Here is a 20,750-nt window from a genome sequence, read left to right as displayed (position 1 = left end):
CTCTGTCCCTCACCCCCCCCCCCCCCTCCCTCCTTCCCTCCATCTTTCCAAACATGCTCTCACTCTTTTCACTCACACTCTTCCCATCACTCTCGCTCCCTACCTACCTCCCATTCTTACTTGCGCTTGGTAAATAAATCTGATCAGGCATTTTCCGCGGTTTATTAGCCAGGAGAGGCAGCTCTGTGAGTGGGAGACCGCTGACCGCAGCACATCTCGCTGCAGGGCCGGGAGATTGAATGCAGAGGGGATAGATCTGTCTGAGGCGAGCGTGTACAAATAGACTGACCCCGAAACAATCTTATCAGTGGATAGAAATATCCTGCTTTCAATGGGATCCAAGAGGGAGAAGATCCCTATTACACACAGAATACCAACTGCTACCCTCACATAAACTCTTCAGATCACATGTATTACACACAGAATACCAACTGCTACCCTCACATAGACTCTTCAGATCACATGTATTACACACAGAACACCAGCTGCTACCGTCATATAGACTCTTCAGATCACATGTATTACACACAGAACACCAGCTGCTACCGTCATATAGACTCTTCAGATCACATGTATTACACACAGAATACCAGCTGCTACCGTCATATAGACTCTTCAGATCACATGTATTACACACAGAATACCAGCTGCTACTGTCATATAGACTCTAGATCTTTTCATGCAGCTGAAAGAGCCTTATGAGCTGATGCTAAATGCCAGCAGCCTTTTAGTCATTAATTTATTATCGCCACCAAGCGAGGCCTGGAGGGCCTGGGGGGGATTATGTGTTCGGTCGTGTCTGTCTTCAGATAATCTCGTGAACTACAGCGCCGATTTAAATGAGAAGTTTCTCATAAACTGACAGCAGGCCAGGGACCTGGATTCTGGAATATGTTTCCCACCGGTCAACGACAAGTATTTTTTATTGAATACATTTCCATAATTGTCTATTTTATTTTTTATCTACTTTTTCTCCCCCTTTTTCTGTGATTTTTCTCCCATCCCAATTTCCTCTCGTGCCAATTCTCCCTCCCCTGTCCTGATCGTTGCTCACATGTGCCCCCCACTGGCCGGTCGTAGGGAGGATAGAAGCCCATCACATGTCCCCTCCGATACATGTGGAGGCAGCCAGTCACATCTTTTCACCTACCAGCGTGGACTCTCATTGGCGAGGAGTAACGTGTAGGAGGCTCACACTGCCCCCGCCATTTTCCTGTCTCTGCTGTGCAGGCGCCCTGACCGACCTGTAGGAGTTGCTGTTTACAACGACCAGACCACCACCCTTCGACTTCCCTCCCGCTAACTCTGCCAATTGAGTCAGTATGACGGCCCGCCCAAGCCGGATTCGAGACTGGTGTGTCTTGCGTTGGTGACGAGTGCAATGTCCGCTGCGCCACCCAGCCGCACCCATAATTGTCTATTGAAATAGATATTCAGTATGAAGTTACACCTTTATGACCACAAGAGGGCGATACTACACTGGTTCACTGGTAAACATGCCATAGTCAACCTATTGTCATTGATATACCTATACATTAAAAACATATATTATTATTTTCCCATCATTGTCCTTTGAAATAAGCCCTGCCTCCTTTCATATCTCATTAACCGTTTGTCATAGAGACTTATGGGAGGTGTCAATGACTTTAAGGTTGTAAAGGGTTATTCCACCCAAATATTTTAAAGGTTCATTCCATCAAAATAGTTTTTCAGGTTTATTCCACCCAAATAGCTTTAAAGGTTTATTCCACCCAAATAGCTTTAAAGGTTTATTCCACCCAAATAGCTTTAAAGGTTTATTCCACCAAATAGTGTGTAATAGTGTAATACTGTGTAATAGTGAAATAGTGTAATAGGAATAATGCAGGGAGATCTGCTTTCATTGGTTTATGTTTGCCCCGCCCCCTACACTTGCATGTACTAACGTGTTGTCTGCTAGAAATTTATATATTTTTACTGTCTATATACTGATGGACTGCATGAAAGCTGATTGGAGGACTCAGAAGTGGGTGAATACAATCTACTGATAAAGAAACATGACAAAGCAAGTTGACCTACTTGTGCAATTTGGTTCGGGATAAAAAGCACACTTTGTGGCAAGTGGGACTTTGTAATGGTGTCTTTGTAGGAAGACGAGAGGCTTTGAAGCTCTTGGTGGTCATAACTGACAGAAAACAGCATGTCTTTTCTTGTAGCTGAAATGGAAGGATTAGTGCCATCAACCCTAGAAGGAATGAAAGCACTGTGCTGATTGCCAGATTTCCTTGTACTCTGAGTACTGAATGAGTGCATCTCATGAATAAATCACGACTCATTGGGCCTCATTCATGAAATGCTCTTGTGCACAAATTTGTTCTTACACACTGTAGGAGTTTCAATTCAGCCCCCAATTTAGTTTTACAGACAGGAAGTAAATCCTTGTGGCCATTTGTAATTTCTTGCCCCTGGTCTCTATTTTTAAAGGTTTATTCCACCCAAATAGTTTTAAAGGTTTATTCCACCCAAATAATTGTCAATGTTTATTCCACCAAAATAGTTTTTCAGGTAGGAGTTTCAATTCAGCCCCCAATTTAGTCTTACAGACAGGAAGTAAATCCTGATGGCTATTTGTAAATCCTCGCCCCTGATCTCTATGGTCTACCTCTTGCAAAGACATTCATGTTACAAGAGCTACATAATAGATGTCCGAGGCAAGGAGTTCCAGAGTACGACTGTACGACTGAATTTAGGGCTAAAAAACTCCTATAGTGTGTAGGAACAAATGTGTGTGTGAGAACATTTCATGAATGAGGCCCATTGTCCTCGCTGTGTCCCCTTCTGATTAATTTATTGACCGACCAATGGGGAAATGCAGCTCAGTGCATGTTCTGGCTCAACCAATCAGCATTTCTCAGAGGTTTTCCTCACCGTTATGGGCTCAGGTGACGACTAACCTCGTTCCCAGCTTTATCTCGAGAGATAAAGCCTGGTAAAGCACTACGGCCGAAAGTGGGAATCAGGTAGGAAGTCCCGCCCCTGAAATCACGACACGGTGCTCATGAAAATGTATTCCCCCCAGAAACAACCTCGTTATCGCCTCCCTCGACAGGCTGACAGACCTGCTTGTTGTTTGTTTCGCTGGGGACTATAAACAGATCAGGGGGTGCCCGGAAACCGGAAAACCTGTAGCCGGTATTTCTGTATTTCCAATTCACATTTTAGGAGGCATAGCTTTACCAGCCTAGGTGACGACCATCATCATCATCATCATCATCATCATCATCATCACATCATCCAGTTACACAACATAAGAACATCCTCCCCTGTTTCCAGGGATTGATTGATTGATTGAAAACTTTATTAACAGATTGCAGAATGGGTACAATACAGTACGGCTCAATACAAACAACTGCTACGAGGATGCAGTTTTCGTCTGGACCATCAGGGTCCTCCATTTTCAATTCATCAGGACATTTATGACATACAAGACATAAATATACAGTACTGTGTAAAAAAAAATATCATAAGAAAAAGATATAAATCCGAAGGGGAAGAAACTGTACATTGGAGGGGGTTGGGTGGGTGGGTAGGTTGGGGGGTTTGGACATTTACCGGGGCCAGTTTCTAATTGCAGCCGTAGGTGCTCTTTGAGAGCGGTTTTGAAGGAGGGTAGGGATTCACATTATTTTACGGCTGTGGGTAGGGCGTAATTGCGAAACGTGTTTTGTCCCTTGTTTGAGCCGAATCTGGGTTGAACATGATTTGTGGAACTCCCTCTGGTGTTGTGGTCTTGGAATTCACTGACCTTTGGGAAGTATTTCGACATGTACATGGGTATTTTAGTGGTGTAGTGTATCTTGTAGACCAGGCCCATTGCAAGTTGCTGTACTCTGTCGTCTACTCTAAGCCATCCTAGGTTGTCAAAATGGGCAGGGGTGAGGTGGGTTTTAGGAGTAAGCCAAGCAGTAGTCTGACCAGTTTGTTTTGTGATGTTTGTAGTCTTGTTTTTAGGGCCTTTGGGGTGCTTTGGTACCATGAGGTGCATGCATAGTCGTAGAACCCTTGAATGAGTGCTCCTGCCAGAGTCTTCAAGGTATTCTTGTTTACCAGAGAGGAGATCCGGTACAAGAATCTTGTTTGTTGGTTGACTTTTTTTATTACATTGGTTGCCATATCTCTATAACACCAGAGCTGCTCACCATATCTCTATAACACCAGAGCTGCTCACCATATCTATATAACAGCAGAGCTGCTCACCATATCTATATAACACCAGAGCTGCTCAACATATCTCTATAACACCAGAGCTGCTCACCATATCTCTATAACACCAGAGCTGTTCACCATATCTCTATAACACCAGAGCTGCTCACCATATCTCTATAACACCAGAGCTGCTCACCATATCTCTATAACAGCAGAGCTGTGCTCACCATATCTCTATAACACCAGAGCTGCTCACCATATCTCTATACCAGACCTGGGCATTGTACGGCCCCGCGAAAGATTACATGATAATAAAAAAAAAAAAAATTACTTTTTTCTTTTCATGTCAACATTCACACGCACAATATACGCTTAGGAGACATGCTCAAAAGATGTTGGTTCTCTTTGGATCCACCTACATATGTGAACAGACATTCTCAGTCATGACGTTTACCAAGTCATTGTACAGATCCTCTCTCACTGATGAACATCTGGCAGCTGTGCTTCACATCTCCACCTCAGACATGCAACCTGACTTTGATGGACTTGTTAAAGCTCAACAGAGACTGGATTTCTCACACTGAATGAAAAAAAAAGAACTGAAGAACACTAAAATGTGGAAATATAACAAGTGAAATGGGACACTTGATATATTTTTTTCTTTTTTTTGCACAGTTCTGAAAACATTAAATGTTTAATATAGGCATGTAAAGTAAAAAAGGCTACAAAACTGGGACACTTTTCTTTACACAGTTCAGTGACATGTCTTGTTTATTTTTGCTATAAGATGATGTGATGTCTTTAGAAAGCTAAGAAAAGCCTTGTTTCAATAGTATATGAAACTCAAAATGCCCTTTGTTATTAATGTTTCACATTTTTTTTTATCATTTTGGAAATAAATTCTATTTGAATAAATGATATTTTTGAAAGCTAACCTCACCTTTTAATTGCCAAATAATAACATACACTCTTACCAGGGGTCAAAACAATGCCATTTACTGCTTTTTATATAGAAATAAAATGTATATTATGCATAATTGAGTTTGGAATTTTGGCCCGGCCCCCCAACATATTTTCAGTTGCTCATTCGGCCCCCTGGGAAAAATAATTGCCCACCCCTGCTCTATACCATAGCTGTTCACAATATCTCTATAACACCAGAGCTGCTCACCATATCTCTATAACACCAGAGCTGCTCACCATATCTCTATAACACCAGAGCTGCTCACCATAGCTCTAACAGCAGAGCTGCTCACCATATCTCTATTACATACCATGTCATACAAAATAAAAATAAATAATAATTTATGTGTGTTTTAATTATTTCCCTTACCTCTGTGTCTCCTTTCTATTTTTATTATAATTAAAAAAAAATTACCCTTCGAGAGGCCCTTTTGTCCTCTCACCAGGCCGTCATTGTACAGTAAATAAGATTCTGTTCTTAATTGACCTGCCTGGTTAAATTAAATGTTAAATAAACATGAGGAGTGAACAGGGTAAACGGCTACACACGTAGCACAGCCTTGAAGCAGGCAATGCGTCGCTTCAGATCAGTCGGTACTTCGCTCTGCGGCCAGTGAGGCGTGTGCAGACTAGAGGCATGATTTGCCATGTTTTTTTTATCGCAGCGTTTACTGTGCAGCTGCCAGATCAGCCACTCTGGAGTGGCCACAGAGAGACATCGCCTCAGGCACCCTGAAGCACTGGCCTCGGATCAGCTTCCTTTCCCTTGTCTGGGTCTCTTAAACCACGAGAAGCGAGAAAGTGCAAAGTTGACCCACCGCTTTGGGGCAGCCTCCAGTGATATGCTGGGTGTGACAGAGAGGCTCAATTTAGTTGTGGCCACATAAGATGAGATAACATAAGATATTCCTTTATTGATCCCCTTGGGGAAATTCAGGCATCATAGCAGCATGGTGGGGGGGTACAAGTCAGCCCCACAGAGCCCGCATCTCTTCCTCTCAGCCCCAGGCCTTGGGCTGTCTCCTCTCCCTCTCCCACAGATGGCCTATAAAATGATAGTACAAAGTAATAAAAAGTTTAAAGGGGAACTATTTTACTATTTCTTTCACTATTTGGGCACTTTTACACAATTCCTGTGAGTCTATGGAACACCTCTGTAATATATATATTTTTTTTATTCATTGTTTTGTATTTCTAATCAAGTCCTCAAAAACAGCATTTTTCTACCTCAAGATTTCGAGCTGTTTTGCAGCCGCAGCTGCAGGTGCCTCCTAAACCACTGTGCACCGTCGGCCCCCCTGAACATTAACATGCAGCAGCGACTATATGACATCACATATAGGCACATTTTCAAACGACTCAGTTCAGTGAGGGTGAATATTGTGAGAGGAGAATTGGAAGAATGCGCCAATATGAGAATTTTGAGACATAGATCATATTAATATAAGTTCACATAGCTAGGAAACAATGCTAAACACTCAAAAAAGCCATTTATAAGATAGTTCCCCTTTAAAAAATAGGCAGTGTAAACAATATAATTAACTATGAATGTACACATATGAGCAAGTGATTGATTGATTGATTGATTGAACATTTTATTAACAGATTGCAGAATGGGTACAATACAGTACGGTTCAATACACACAATTGTTAAGGGGATGCAGACCAGAGGAAGACTTTCGTCTTGTTTACATCAGGGTCCCCCAGCTATATTTAACATGGAGAAGTTCCCCTTCTTTGCAGGGCTATAACTTTTTAAATTCTATTGCTAGATTGCCATTATTATGGCCCATTCAAGGTCCTATATGTATTGTTCATTGTGTAGCAACGTTAAACTTTTTCATTCACATATTCATACTAAAATATGGTCTAAAGTATAAGTATGTTTTCATCTCTTTCTGCAGCTTTCTCCAGAACGTGATATATAGCCCCAAATGCATTATATTGATGATGAAATACAGTTTGATAGCAATCGGCGCGATATAAAAAATTCCAACTGGACGTACTTCTGGAAGTTACTACACGTCATCTGATGTTGACCGGATGGGCGAGGGGGCGTTTATAATTCCGTGGGCAGCGTTATACCATTCATCTAATGTGGGTCATATGTTCATCATAGCAGTTAGTATCGAACACGGTAATATTACACGCTAAAACTCACCCCAGTCTCCTCGGGCCGTTGGGCGATCAGCGTGGAGTAGACAGTTTTCCATTATGGGATGTCGAAATACCCGGTCCATTTCCAGGTTGTATAATAGTATATATGTCCAAATCATGTTGTTTATCGAGTTATTGGCAACGGATCGCTATGTATTGTGTCGAGCTCGAGTCCCGGGACCTATAGCGAGTGCCCGGAAGAAATATGGGTGAGCACCACTTCATCCACATGACTTCCTGTTGGGCGATCTGCCGATCGGCCACCAGATGGCGCTCTTGAACCGCTAGAGAGTTGAGTGGGGCTTTTCAGTGGGTCTCAGGCCTGCGGATGGGAAATATGATTCCGATCACAGATTTTTGAAATATTGATATCAAAGACTAGTTACGGCGTCCTCGGCAACTTGAGCATGGCTAGGAAAGACGCCGAAACACGTTTCCGGCACTTAAAGTAATGAATTGTAAGTAAGGGTGCAATTAGCACCGTGCAAGCCATTCTTTGTGGATCCCGCCCAATGTGTTTTACTTACCAGTGTTGCAAATAAATGGCTAAGCGGGGTGTTGTTGCGATGTGCGTGCGCCTAACTAAATAGTCCAGTCCAGAGGATATCCGAGGGGCAAGCGAGAGGTGATAACCGGGGGGATCCGTCCGCGGGAGTGAGGAGAGCCAGAGTATCAGGGTGGTGAAACACAAGGGAGCGCCTGTGGAATCCTAGTTCTAATTACGTTCTGGCAACGTGTTGCAGGTCTGGCCGGTTCTTGTAGCGCAGGTCCCTCATCAACGACAGCCAGGTGAGGTGTGTCGGCGGCTGATTGTGCTGATTGAGTGCAGGTGCGCCGCTGCCCGTGCTGCGCGTCCACAGAGGTAGAGGGCAGGGGAGCGCACCACGCTGGTGACTCCAGCCGCATCCCACGCTGCGCGTCCACAGAGGTAGAGGGCAGGGGAGCGCACCACGCTGGTGACTCCAGCCGCAGCCCACTCTGTGCGTCTACAGAGGTAGAGGGCAGGGGAGCGCGCGCTGGTGACTCCAGCCGCAGCCCACATCAATTATACTGTAGAAGATGTGGCCTTGAGAGGACAGTGGACCTACCTGTACACTCTATGCAGATACTGCCTGTGTGTAAGTACAGTCAGTGTGATACTTCCTGTGTGTAAGTACAGCCAGTGTGATACTTCCTGTGTGTAAGTACAGCCAGTGTGATACTGTACTTCCTGTGTGTAAGTACAGCCAGTGTGATACTTCCTGTGTGTAAGTACAGCCAGTGTGATACTGTACTTCCTGTGTGTAAGTACAGCCAGTGTGATACTGTACTTCCTGTGTGTAAGTACAGCCAGTGTGATACTTCCTGTGTGTAAGTACAGCCAGTGTGATACTGTACTTCCTGTGTGTAAGTACAGCCAGTGTGATACTTCCTGTGTGTAAGTACAGCCAGTGTGATACTGTACTTCCTGTGTGTAAGTACAGCCAGTGTGATACTTCCTGTGTGTAAGTACAGCCAGTGTGATACTTCCTGTGTGTAAGTACAGCCAGTGTGATACTGTACTTCCTGTGTGTAAGTACAGCCAGTGTGATACTGTACTTCCTGTGTGTAAGTACAGCCAGTGTGATACTGTACTTCCTGTGTGTCAGTACAGCCAGTGTGATACTGTACTTCCTGTGTGTAAGTACAGCCAGTGTGATACTGTACTTCCTGTGTGTAAGTACAGCCAGGGTGATACTGTACTTCCTGTGTGTAAGTACAGCCAGTGTGATACTGTACTTCCTGTGTGTAAGTACAGCCAGTGTGATACTGTACTTCCTGTGTGTCAGTACAGCCAGTGTGATACTGTACTTCCTGTGTGTAAGTACAGCCAGTGTGATACTGTACTTCCTGTGTGTAAGTACAGCCAGGGTGATACTGTACTTCCTGTGTGTAAGTACAGCCAGTGTGATACTGTACTTCCTGTGTGTAAGTACAGCCAGTGTGATACTGTACTGCCTGTGTGTAAGTACAGCCAGTGTGATACTGTACTTCCTGTGTGTAAGTACAGCCAGTGTGATACTGCCTGTGTGTAAGTACAGCCAGTGTGATACTGTACTTCCTGTGTGTAAGTACAGCCAGTGTGATACTGTACTTCCTGTGTGTAAGTACAGCCAGTGTGATACTTCCTGTGTGTAAGTACAGCCAGTGTGATACTGTACTTCCTGTGTGTAAGTACAGCCAGGGTGATACTGTACTTCCTGTGTGTAAGTACAGCCAGTGTGATACTGTACTTCCTGTGTGTAAGTACATCCAGTGTGATACTGTACTTCCTGTGTGTAAGTACAGCCAGTGTGATACTGTACTTCCTGTGTGTAAGTACAGCCAGTGTGATACTTCCTGTGTGTAAGTACAGCCAGTGTGATACTGTACTTCCTGTGTGTAAGTACAGCCAGTGTGATACTTCCTGTGTGTAAGTACAGCCAGTGTGATACTGTACTTCCTGTGTGTAAGTACAGCCAGTGTGATACTGTACTTCCTGTGTGTAAGTACAGCCAGTGCCGTGCAGAGCTCACAGGACGTTGGGGGGGGCAGGACAGCCTAGAGGGGGCCAGTAACTGAAAGGTCGCTGGTTCCAAACCCCCGCCACTGACAGGAGGGTGTATACCAGCTGTGAGCTGGTCACTGAAGGGCGGCTGTGTGTGTGTGTGTGTGTGTGTGTGTGTGTGTGTGTGTGTGTGTGTGTGTGTGTGTGTGTGTGTGTGTGTGTGTGTGTGTGTGTGTGTGTGTGTGTGTGTGTGTGTGTGTGTGTGTGTGTGTGTGTGTGTGTGTATGTGTGTGTGTGTGTGTGTGTGTGTGTGTGTGTGTGTAACTAGGAGGGATATGAGGACTGTGTGTAACTAGGAGGGATATGAGGTGTGTGTGTGTGTGTGTGTGTGTGTGTGTGTGTGTGTGTGTGTGTGTGTGTGTGTGTGTGTGTGTGTGTGTGTGTGTGTGTGTGTGTGTGTGTGTGTGTGTGTGTGTGTGTGTGTGTGTGTAACTATAGGGATATGAGGAGTGTGTGTGTGTGTGTGTGTGTAACTAGGAGGGATATGAGGAGTGTGTGTAACTAGGAGGGATGTGTGTGTGTGTGTGTGTGTGTGTGTGTGTGAGTGTAAGTAGGGTGGATATATACGAGAACACAAATTGACAAAGTACATTGACAATAAAGTAATCTTCTTCCGATGACTGCACACGAACTGAAAAGTGCCGACTCCACGCAGCAGTGAATAATCTGCTCCTCCTGCTGCGTGCCATCTCCCTAAATCTCCACTCCGCCGCCATAAGCACCAGAGCCCAGATGACAGACTCGGTTAATATTCACACTGGAGCCCTCTCGCCAAAAGCAGAGCTACGGTAGTGGGAGGAGGAGGGCGTTCTTTTGAGCACTCGCTGCTCCCCACGGAGCCCTTCTCTTCCTCTCAGCCCCACGGAGCCCTTCTCTTCCTCTCAGCCCCACGGAGCCCTTCTCTTCCTCTCAGCCCCACGGAGCCCTTCTCTTCCTCTCAGCCCCACGGAGCCCTTCTCTTCCTCTCAGCCCCAGGTCTTGGGCCGTCTCCTCTCCCTCTCCCACAGATGGCCTGGCTGTCACATCGCTGACGAGTGGCTGCTATGAGGAGGTGCCGTGGGGTCTCTCTGCCGCCCCCAGCGGTGACGACGGTATCAAGGCGGCTCGCCGTAGCTCTCTGATAGCAGTCGACCCCATTCTGTTTTAGCATAGATTCCTAGCGCTGATATATTAAGCGTCTCTTTCAGGGAATGTAACTTTGTGGTTACCTCCGCCGAGGCGGTTTTGTTATCGCCCCTGTCTGTATGCGTCTGTGATGACCTTTTTTTTTTTTTAATTTTTTGTATCTTTATTTATACTCGATAATACACTGAGTAATTAAACTCATTTACAGTGCCGTCGCGATGTTACATACACAAGTGTCACAGTGCGTTCATAAATATAAAGACATCAGACAATCAGAATAATTAAGAGCACATTTTAAAATACATAAAAAGAAAAATCTTTTTAAAAGAATAAAATAGCTAAAAATGTAAACAGGTAATAATTTAAAAACAATTACATATTGTGGTGACCTGATTGGTAATTAAGGTTCTAAACCGACCCATAGACAGTGTTTTTCGGTTGTCAAATCTGTGGTAGAGCCAATATTTAGAACTCTACTTTGTGTCTAGTTTAGAACTCTACTGTGTGTCTAGTTTAGAACTCTACTGTGTGTCTAGTTTAGATCTCTACTATACTGTGTGTCTAGTTTAGATCTCTACTGTGTGTCTAGTTTAGAACTCTACTGTGTGTCTAGTTTAGAACTCTACTGTGTGTCTAGTTTAGATCTCTACTGTGTGTCTAGTTTAGAACTCTACTGTGTGTCTAGTTTAGAACTCTACTGTGTGTCTAGTTTAGATCTCTACTGTGTGTCTAGTTTAGAACTCTACTGTGTGTCTAGTTTAGAACTCTACTGTGTGTCTAGTTTAGATCTCTACTGTGTGTCTAGTTTAGATCTCTACTGTGTGTCTAGTTTAGATCTCTACTGTGTGTCTAGTTTAGAACTGAACTCTACTGTGTGTCTAGTTTAGAACTCTACTGTGTGTCTAGTTTAGAACTCTACTGTGTGTCTAGTTTAGAACTCTACTGTGTCTCTAGTTTAGATCTCTACTGTGTGTCTAGTTTAGAACTCTACTGTGTGTCTAGTTTAGAACTCTACTGTGTGTCTAGTTTAGAACTCTACTGTGTGTCTAGTTTAGAACTCTACTTTGTGTCTAGTTTAGAACTCTACTGTGTCTCTAGTTTAGAACTCTACTGTGTGTCTAGTTTAGAACTCTACTGTGTGTCTAGTTTAGAACTCTACTGTGTGTCTAGTTTAGAACTCTACTGTGTGTCTAGTTTAGATCTCTACTGTGTGTCTAGTTTAGAACTGAACTCTACTGTGTGTCTAGTTTAGATCTCTACTGTGTCTAGTTTAGAACTCTACTGTGTGTCTAGTTTAGAACTCTACTGTGTGTCTAGTTTAGAACTCTACTGTGTGTCTAGTTTAGAACTCTACTTTGTGTCTAGTTTAGAACTCTACTGTGTGTCTAGTTTAGAACTCTACTGTGTGTCTAGTTTAGAACTCTACTGTGTGTCTAGTTTAGAACTCTACTGTGTGTCTAGTTTAGAACTCTACTGTGTGTCTAGTTTAGATCTCTACTGTGTGTCTAGTTTAGATCTCTACTGTGTGTCTAGTTTAGATCTCTACTGTGTGTCCAGTTTAGAACTCTACTGTGTGTCTAGTTTAGAACTCTACTTTGTGTCTAGTTTAGAACTCTACTGTGTGTCTAGTTTAGAACTCTACTGTGTGTCTAGTTTAGATCTCTACTGTGTGTCTAGTTTAGAACTGAACTCTACTGTGTGTCTAGTTTAGAACTCTACTGTGTGTCTAGTTTAGATCTCTACTGTGTCTAGTTTAGAACTCTACTGTGTGTCTAGTTTAGAACTCTACTGTGTGTCTAGTTTAGAACTCTACTGTATGTCTAGTAAACTTCTAGTTTAGATCTCTACTGTGTCTAGTTTAGAACTCTACTGTGTGTCTAGTTTAGAACTCTACTGTGTGTCTAGTTTAGAACTCTACTGTGTGTCTAGTTTAGAACTCTACTGTGTGTCTAGTTTAGATCTCTACTGTGTCTAGTTTAGAACTCTACTGTGTGTCTAGTTTAGATCTCTACTGTGTCTAGTTTAGAACTGAACTCTACTGTGTGTCTAGTTTAGAACTCTACTGTGTGTCTAGTTTAGAACTCTACTGTGTGTCTACTTTAGAACTGAACTCTACTGTGTGTCTAGTTTAGAACTCTACTGTGTGTCTAGTTTAGAACTCTACTGTGTGTCTAGTTTAGAACTGAACTCTACTGTGTGTCTAGTTTAGAACTCTACTGTGTGTCTAGTTTAGAACTCTGCCTCAACATGGCTGCTGTATTTTGAAGATGAGAAACACGGGAGGGGGGGGGGGGGGGTCTATGGGGAAGAGCCCATTTCCACATTTAGTTATTTGCTGCATTGAAGTAATAATTAAATGGCAAAAAAAACATGTTATTTGTGAAGATGGAGGGAAGACGAGAAGGAAACCGCAGTGAGGCGTTTGTGCGAAAGTCGCTTTGATTCACTTCCTGCTTTACTGTGAAGACATCAGAAAGGCATATGTGCCACGCTGTGTAATTGCAGAAAAAAAACGAATAACGAGACGTCGCAAATCTTTACAGAAACTCCAGCTGCAGCATCACTTCATCAAACGTCAGATCCGCCGTAAATCCACGTGAAATAGACCCATAAGCGCCGGAGGGGGAGGAGGGGGGGAGGGGGGGCGGGATAAATGACTCAGGAACTCACTCAGATTACCATCTGTCATCTCGTGATCCACACGGCCGCCACCACGGCTGACGGGACACTGAAGACGACCCCCCCCCTACACACCAGCACACACACACCAGCACACACACACACACACACACCAGCACATTTGAATACAATACCACAATCTAGAGCGGCACGGTGGTGTAGTGGTTAACACTGTCGCCTCACAGCAAGAAGGTCCAGGGTTCGATTTCCGCTTGGGGACCAGGTTTCCATAATGCCAGGTACCCAGGTGGGGCATCTCCCAGGCCTTTCTGTGTGGAGTTTGCATGTTCTCCCCGTGCTCGCAAGGGTTTCCCCTCCGATAAGATAAACCCAATGGAAAAACATGCACAACAACAGATCGCTAACGCTGTGGCGTCCTTGACGAAGACGGACAGGAGCACTTGGATTGGTCCCCGGGGCGCGGCTCACGTTGATGCCCTATCTGCTCCTGGCTGCCCATGGGGGGAAGGACGATGGGATGGGTTAGGCGCAGAGACTCTATTGCATTGGCGACTGTGAAAAAGACAATGCATGTGTGTGTGTATCCTGTGTGTGTGTGTGCCGCTCCAATTGCATGTCCAGTTTGTTGCATGCCGATTAAAGACCCCCTAAAGAGGTCCTGCATTATTATTATTATTATTAAGCTGCCAATAATAGCTGAGACAGAGCAATATTTGGCAATTTGTTTGGCTTTTCTTTTAGACAATGCAGCAATTCTCAGACCGGTCATGGTGCATTTGTATACATGGCCAAGACTTCCGAATACAAGTACACTATACAGTATCTACACCTATACCCAAGGTCGGCCATCACACTGAGCAGTGGTTGGTATTTGATATACTTGTCCCGGAAGGCCTGGTCCATGTACAGATCAAAGGTACAGCCTACTTCTATGACCAGCACCTGGTGTCAACAAAAACAACATCCGGTGTATTTGGTATGTTAGCAAAGACATCGTTGGTAAGGCCAAACCACTCTGGTTGCACTCTGGCATGTTTGTACATTACTGCACTAGATGGTGAGATGTTCCGTACCGCATCAGACACAATGTCCACAATACGGTCATGACGAGCGATGTACAGGTGTTTGTATGCATTACATCCATTTGTTATGTGTGCAATGGATTCTAGGTGTTGTGAAACCTGATGGTTTAAACATAATGGACTGAGTTTGAGGATACCAAGTGGACAGATTGTACACACACCAGCACACGCACACACCAACACACACACGCACACACACCAACACACACACACACCAACCAACACACACAAACACACGCACCAACACACACCAACCAACACACACACGCACACACACCAACACATGCACACACACCAACCAACACACATGCACCAACACACCAGCACACACACACACGCACCAACACACACACACCAACACACACACACCAACACACACGCACACACACCAACCAACACACACACACGCACCAACACACCAGCACACACACACACACACGCACACACACTAACACACACACACCAACCAACACACACACACACGCACCAATACACACACACCAACACCAGCACACACACACCAACACGGTCTCATCAGAAAACGTAAATAAAATACTAATCGACCACAGAAAAAAAGCTACATAATGTACGTTATGTTATAGCCATAAGTAATATTCACTACCGGGAGTCCAACCAACAATGATTGTGGTCACAGGCGAACGCAACATCTTTTTTATATGTAATAATAAATGTACTTATTTGTAAAGACGTAAATACATCAATATATTACTTATGGCTATAACATAACATCCCATATGTACTTTCTTCCTGTGGTGGATAAGTGCTTCATTTACATATTTTAAGCGAGATCTGGCTGCACACACACACAGAATATGAATGTTACAACATGCATTATAGATCTGAGATCACATATCCAGCCCCCCCCCCTCCTCCTCCCTGCTGTGATTCAAAACAGTCTGCGTTGTTTTATTAGTCCTCCCCGCTTCCCTTATCGGCTCATTTGCATAATTAATAGCGGCTCGCGAGCAGCTCGCCTCGCCTCGCGAGCAGCCGCCTGCCACTCTGATTGGTCGCCCGGCTGGAGACTCCGCCCCACTTCATAGACACAATTGTTACTACCAATCTTTGTTTACATTGTGGCCACATCGGTAGGGAGGTCAAATGTGTTTCTGCCGTCAAATCTGTGGTAGAGCCAAGACTACCTGGTCAAATAAAGGTAAAATAAAATAAAAATGTATTTAAATTGCTTGTATAACTTGTCGCAGATATTGATTGGTGTTTACAATAGCCAATAGCGCTGAATGTATATTTGTATATTTGACTGTATAATGCATCACTGTGCCTCACTGAGCACAGAGTAATAGTATAAATTCTTGCATATCATTCCTGTACATTTTACTGTATATTACTGTATATTTTTGGCTGTATATTTTAGAATGTATATCTTTGACCATATTCTTATTCTTATTTGGGATTTTTGACTACCTACATGTTTATTGTGAGCGATCTGTGGTGCTGAATTTCCCTCGGGATCAATAAAGTACTTCCATACTATTCTATTCATGTGCGTTACGGTCGACCCATTAGCTAGCGAGCTAACGTTGAGCGTCGGTTTTCGTTAACGAGACAGACGTCTAGCTTAGTTACAATGTGTTGTAAATGTCATTCTAGAAATGAAAGCATTTCATTGGATGAAGAATGTGCACACGCCCCTGTGTGCAGGAGGACAATGATAAAATACCTTAAGAATACCTACAATGGGAGCTCCAGTAGCTCACCACGTACCGCGAGTGCTATTTCAGCGCCGTGGACAACCGCGCTCACGCGGATCTGGGGCTGAGCGCGTTCGAATCCCGGACGGCAGCCGTGCCTTTCCCAGAGTGTCTTTCCCCCCATCTGAACCCTTTCAGCCTGCTTCTGTCGGTCGAACTTGACCAAGTATGAATGCGACGAAAAAGCGATAAACGCTAAAAAGAACCAGCTGACTGGTCAAAGTTTAAAAAAAAAAAGAATACCTACAAAAGTGTTTTTTGTCATTGTTGGGACAGATACAGGTGACGATCAGTGAAGATCACGGGGCGACAGTGGCTCGGGAGGTAGAGCAGTCGTCTGGTAATCCAGAGGTTCCCGGTTCGATTCCCGCTCCACCCCGAGGCAGCGTGTCGAAGTGTCCTTGAGCAAGACACTTAACCCCTAACTGCTCCCGATGAGCAGGTCGGCACCTTGCAGGGTCGCCTCCGCCATCGGTGTGTGAGTGAATGTGTGAAATGTGAGGGTACAAATTGTAAAGCGCTTTGGATAAAAGCTGCTATATAAATGCACCATTTACCAAGACACATGTGATAAAAGAACATAAACATCTATTTTGATTTCACACGGGGGGCTTTAACTCATTCGCGAACTGCAGTGTATAACGTACAATCACAAAAATGTGAAATAACTTGGGAACACAATGCGTATATCGTGACACAAACTCCAGTCCGGTTGATCCAGCTGACGTCCTCCTCCGCGTCTTCGTCCTCTGCCAGCGCCTCAAACCCTCGCTTTACAATTACGGTCTGACGGAGAAGACGCCTGGCCCCTGAACACTTTTACCAACGGATTTCCAGTTCCGCGTTCGCGTTCTGCGCTCTGATTGGCCACTGACGTTTCTGGTCGCGCCAATCGTGTGACGCCTGTTTCTTTCGCCGGTTAAGCTTAGGCACTCTTTCGAAGTTGGTTAAGGTTAGAGTTTGTCTTCGAGCAGGGCGATAGAACGCCAGCCCTGATTCCAAACTCTAACCTTAACCAACTTCGAAAGAGTCGCCTAAGCTTAACCAGTGATAAACTAGGCGTTAGGTAGTTTGCTGCTGTTCGAGGCGGAAATGGGCGCGTCACGCGATTGGGCGCACATGTCACATGCCCAGAAACGTCAGTGGCCAATCAGATCGCACCAGAAACGTCAGTGGCCAATCAGATCGCAGAACGCGAACGAAATCCGTTGGCCACGCCGTACATATCCCTGATTACTTAGACCTTCCTCGTGAGTACAGGACGAAGGCTCTCTGCATGAGCAGGACCGGGCTCAGATGGTTAATAATAATAATAATAATAATAATAATAATAATAATAATAATAATAATAATAATAATAATAATAATAATAATAATAATAATAATAATAATAATAATAATAATAATAAATTAATACATTCAATTTATAGTGCACTCTACATTTGGAAACCAAATCTCAGAGTGCTACAGGGTAAAAAACATAGGCAATTAAAAAAACAAGGCATAAAAACATAGAAAAAAGGGATAAAACACACAAGGCATGTATAAAAAGGTTAAAACTAAGAGAAGGCTTTTGTGAAGAGGTATGTTTTTAGTCCTCTTTTAAAGGAAGCAGTGGTCTGTGGTGCTCTCAGGTAGTCAGGGAGGGCGTTCCACAGGCGAGGAGCAGCCGAGCAGAAGGCCCCACGGTGCGGAGCTTGGTCCTGGGGGGAAGGAGGCGGTTTGTGTTGGCAGAGCGAAGGTTACGAATGGAGGGTTCTCTGGGGTGAGGAGATCTTTGAGGTAGGGGGGGGGGGGGGGCATTTCCGTGGATGCACTGATGGGTCAGAAGGGATATTTTGTATTCAGTCCGGGTGGTGATGGGTTCTCCTGAGCGCGCTCTGCGCGAGCAGGACCGGGGCTCAGACGGTTCTCCTGAGTCGTCGGGCTGGTTCTCTGGCCTCGTCGTTCCTGTGATTGACAGGTGTCCCGGTCGTCAGCATCCTCAAGGTAACACCTGAGTCAGGTGTTATCCTCACTTCTGCTGCAGCGTGTGTTATATCCTAACGAGTCTCAATTTCCAAGGTCTGCGCTGTTCTGTAAATCCGACGCTCCTGCTGACAGTGATACTGTACGCAACAAAAAACAGAGAGAGGGAGAATGTGTGTGTGAGTGAGTGTATACATATGTGAGTGAGTGAGTGAGTGAGTGAGTGAGTGAGTGAGTGAGTGAGTGAGTGAGTGAGTGAGTGAGTGAGTGAGTGCGTGTCTGTCTGTCTGTCTGTCTGTCTGTCTGTCTGTCTGTCTGTCTGTCTGTCTGTCTGTCTGTCTGTCTGTCTGTCTGTCTGTCTGTCTGTCTGTCTGTCTGTCTGTCTGTCTGTCTGTCTGTCTGTCTGTCTGTCTGTCTGTCTGTCTGTCTGTCTGTCTGTCTGTCTGTCTGTCTGTCTGTCTGTCTGTCTGTCTGTCTGTCTGTCTGTCTGTCTGTCTGTCTGTCTGTCTGTCTGTCTGTCTGTCTGTCTGTCTGTCTGTCTGTCTGTCTGTCTGTCTGTCTGTCTGTCTGTCTGTCTGTCTGTCTGTCTGTCTGTCTGTCTGTCTGTCTGTCTGTCTGTCTGTCTGTCTGTCTGTCTGTCTGTCTGTCTGTCTGTCTGTCTGTCTGTCTGTCTGTCTGTCTGTCTGTCTGTCTGTCTGTCTGTCTGTCTGTCTGTCTGTCTGTCTGTCTGTCTGTCTGTCTGTCTGTCTGTCTGTCTGTCTGTCTGTCTGTCTGTCTGTCTGTCTGTCTGTCTGTCTGTCTGTCTGTCTGTCTGTCTGTCTGTCTGTCTGTCTGTCTGTCTGTCTGTCTGTCTGTCTGTCTGTCTGTCTGTCTGTCTGTCTGTCTGTCTGTCTGTCTGTCTGTCTGTCTGTCTGTCTGTCTGAATATGTGTGTCATGTACTATGAATGTCACTTGACACAGTGTGTCTTCATGGTGTGTTGTAGACAGAGTGTGTGTCTTCATGGTGTGTTGTAGACAGAGTGTGTGTCTTCATGGTGTGTTGTAGACAGAGTGTGTGTCTTCATGGTGTGTTGTAGACAGAGTGTGTGTCTTCATGGTGTGTTGTAGACAGAGTGTGTGTTTTCATGGTGTGTTGTAGACAGAGTGTGTGTCTTCATGGTGTGTTGTAGACAGAGTGTGTGTTTTCATGGTGTGTTGTAGACAGAGTGTGTGTCTTCATGGTGTGTTGTAGACAGAGTGTGTGTCTTCATGGTGTGTTGTAGACAGAGTGTGTGTCTTCATGGTGTGTTGTAGACAGAGTGTGTGTCTTCATGGTGTGTTGTAGACAGAGTGTGTGTCTTCATGGTGTTCAAGTTTCAAGTTTCTTTAATAGTTGTCATACAGAAGTACAGAATACTTTTGTACAAAATGCTTCTTACTGTTGCGCTCCAGAGACTGTGCAAGACAAGATAAGTATGAAATAAAATAACATAGTAAAATTAGAAGTAAAAAAATGAGGTCACAGTGTTCAGTTTAGACATATGTACAATGTTCGATGCAGAATAGACGTAGTTACCATACAATATACAATACTGTGCAGTGTACTAATATACAATACTATATAGTGCAAGGCAGAAATGGAGAAATGGGACGAGGTGCAATTTAGGTACAATTCACAGTAGGTGTACGAGTTGTAGTGCAAATCCTTTATCAATAAATATAAAGTGTAAGTGTGTTTGTGTGATCTAAAGTGTGGAGAGTGGGTGCTGCAGTGTGTTGTTTGTTTGAGTGAGTGTGTGCGTGTGGGTGTGTGTGCTGTGTGCATTTGATGGTTGTTGCATAGTGATTATTGTTCGTTTAGCGATTATTGTTCGTTTAGCAGCCTGATGGCCTGGGGATAGAAGCTTCTTCTGAGTCTTTCTGTGCTCGCCTTAAGACTCCGGTATCGCTTGCCTGACCGCAGCAGTTCAAAGAGGCAGTTGTTCGGGTGGCTCGAGTCCTTAATAATTCTCTTAGCCTTCCCCTTGCACCGCTTGTTGTAAATGTTCTGGAGGGTGGGAAGCCCCCCTCCAATTGTGCGTTCGGCTGAACGTGTCACTCTTTGTAGTCTGCTACGGTCTTGTGCAGTGCTATTCCCAAACCAGGAGGTGATGTTGCCGGTCAGGATGCTCTCTATTGTACATGAGTAGAAGTTCCTAAGGATCTTCTGACTGACTTGGAACTTCCTTAGGCGCCTGAGGAAGTAGAGGCGTTGTCGTGCCTTCTTCACAACACTGTCAATGTGTGTGGTCCATGTCAAGTCCTCGGATATGTGGGCTCCGAGGTACTTGAAACTGTTCACTCTCTGAACC

Source organism: Notolepis coatsorum (genome assembly GCF_963971535.1).
Source record: "Notolepis coatsorum genome assembly, chromosome: 10".
Lineage (NCBI taxonomy): Eukaryota > Metazoa > Chordata > Actinopteri > Aulopiformes > Paralepididae > Notolepis > Notolepis coatsorum.
Note: the sequence above shows the minus strand (reverse complement) of the source record.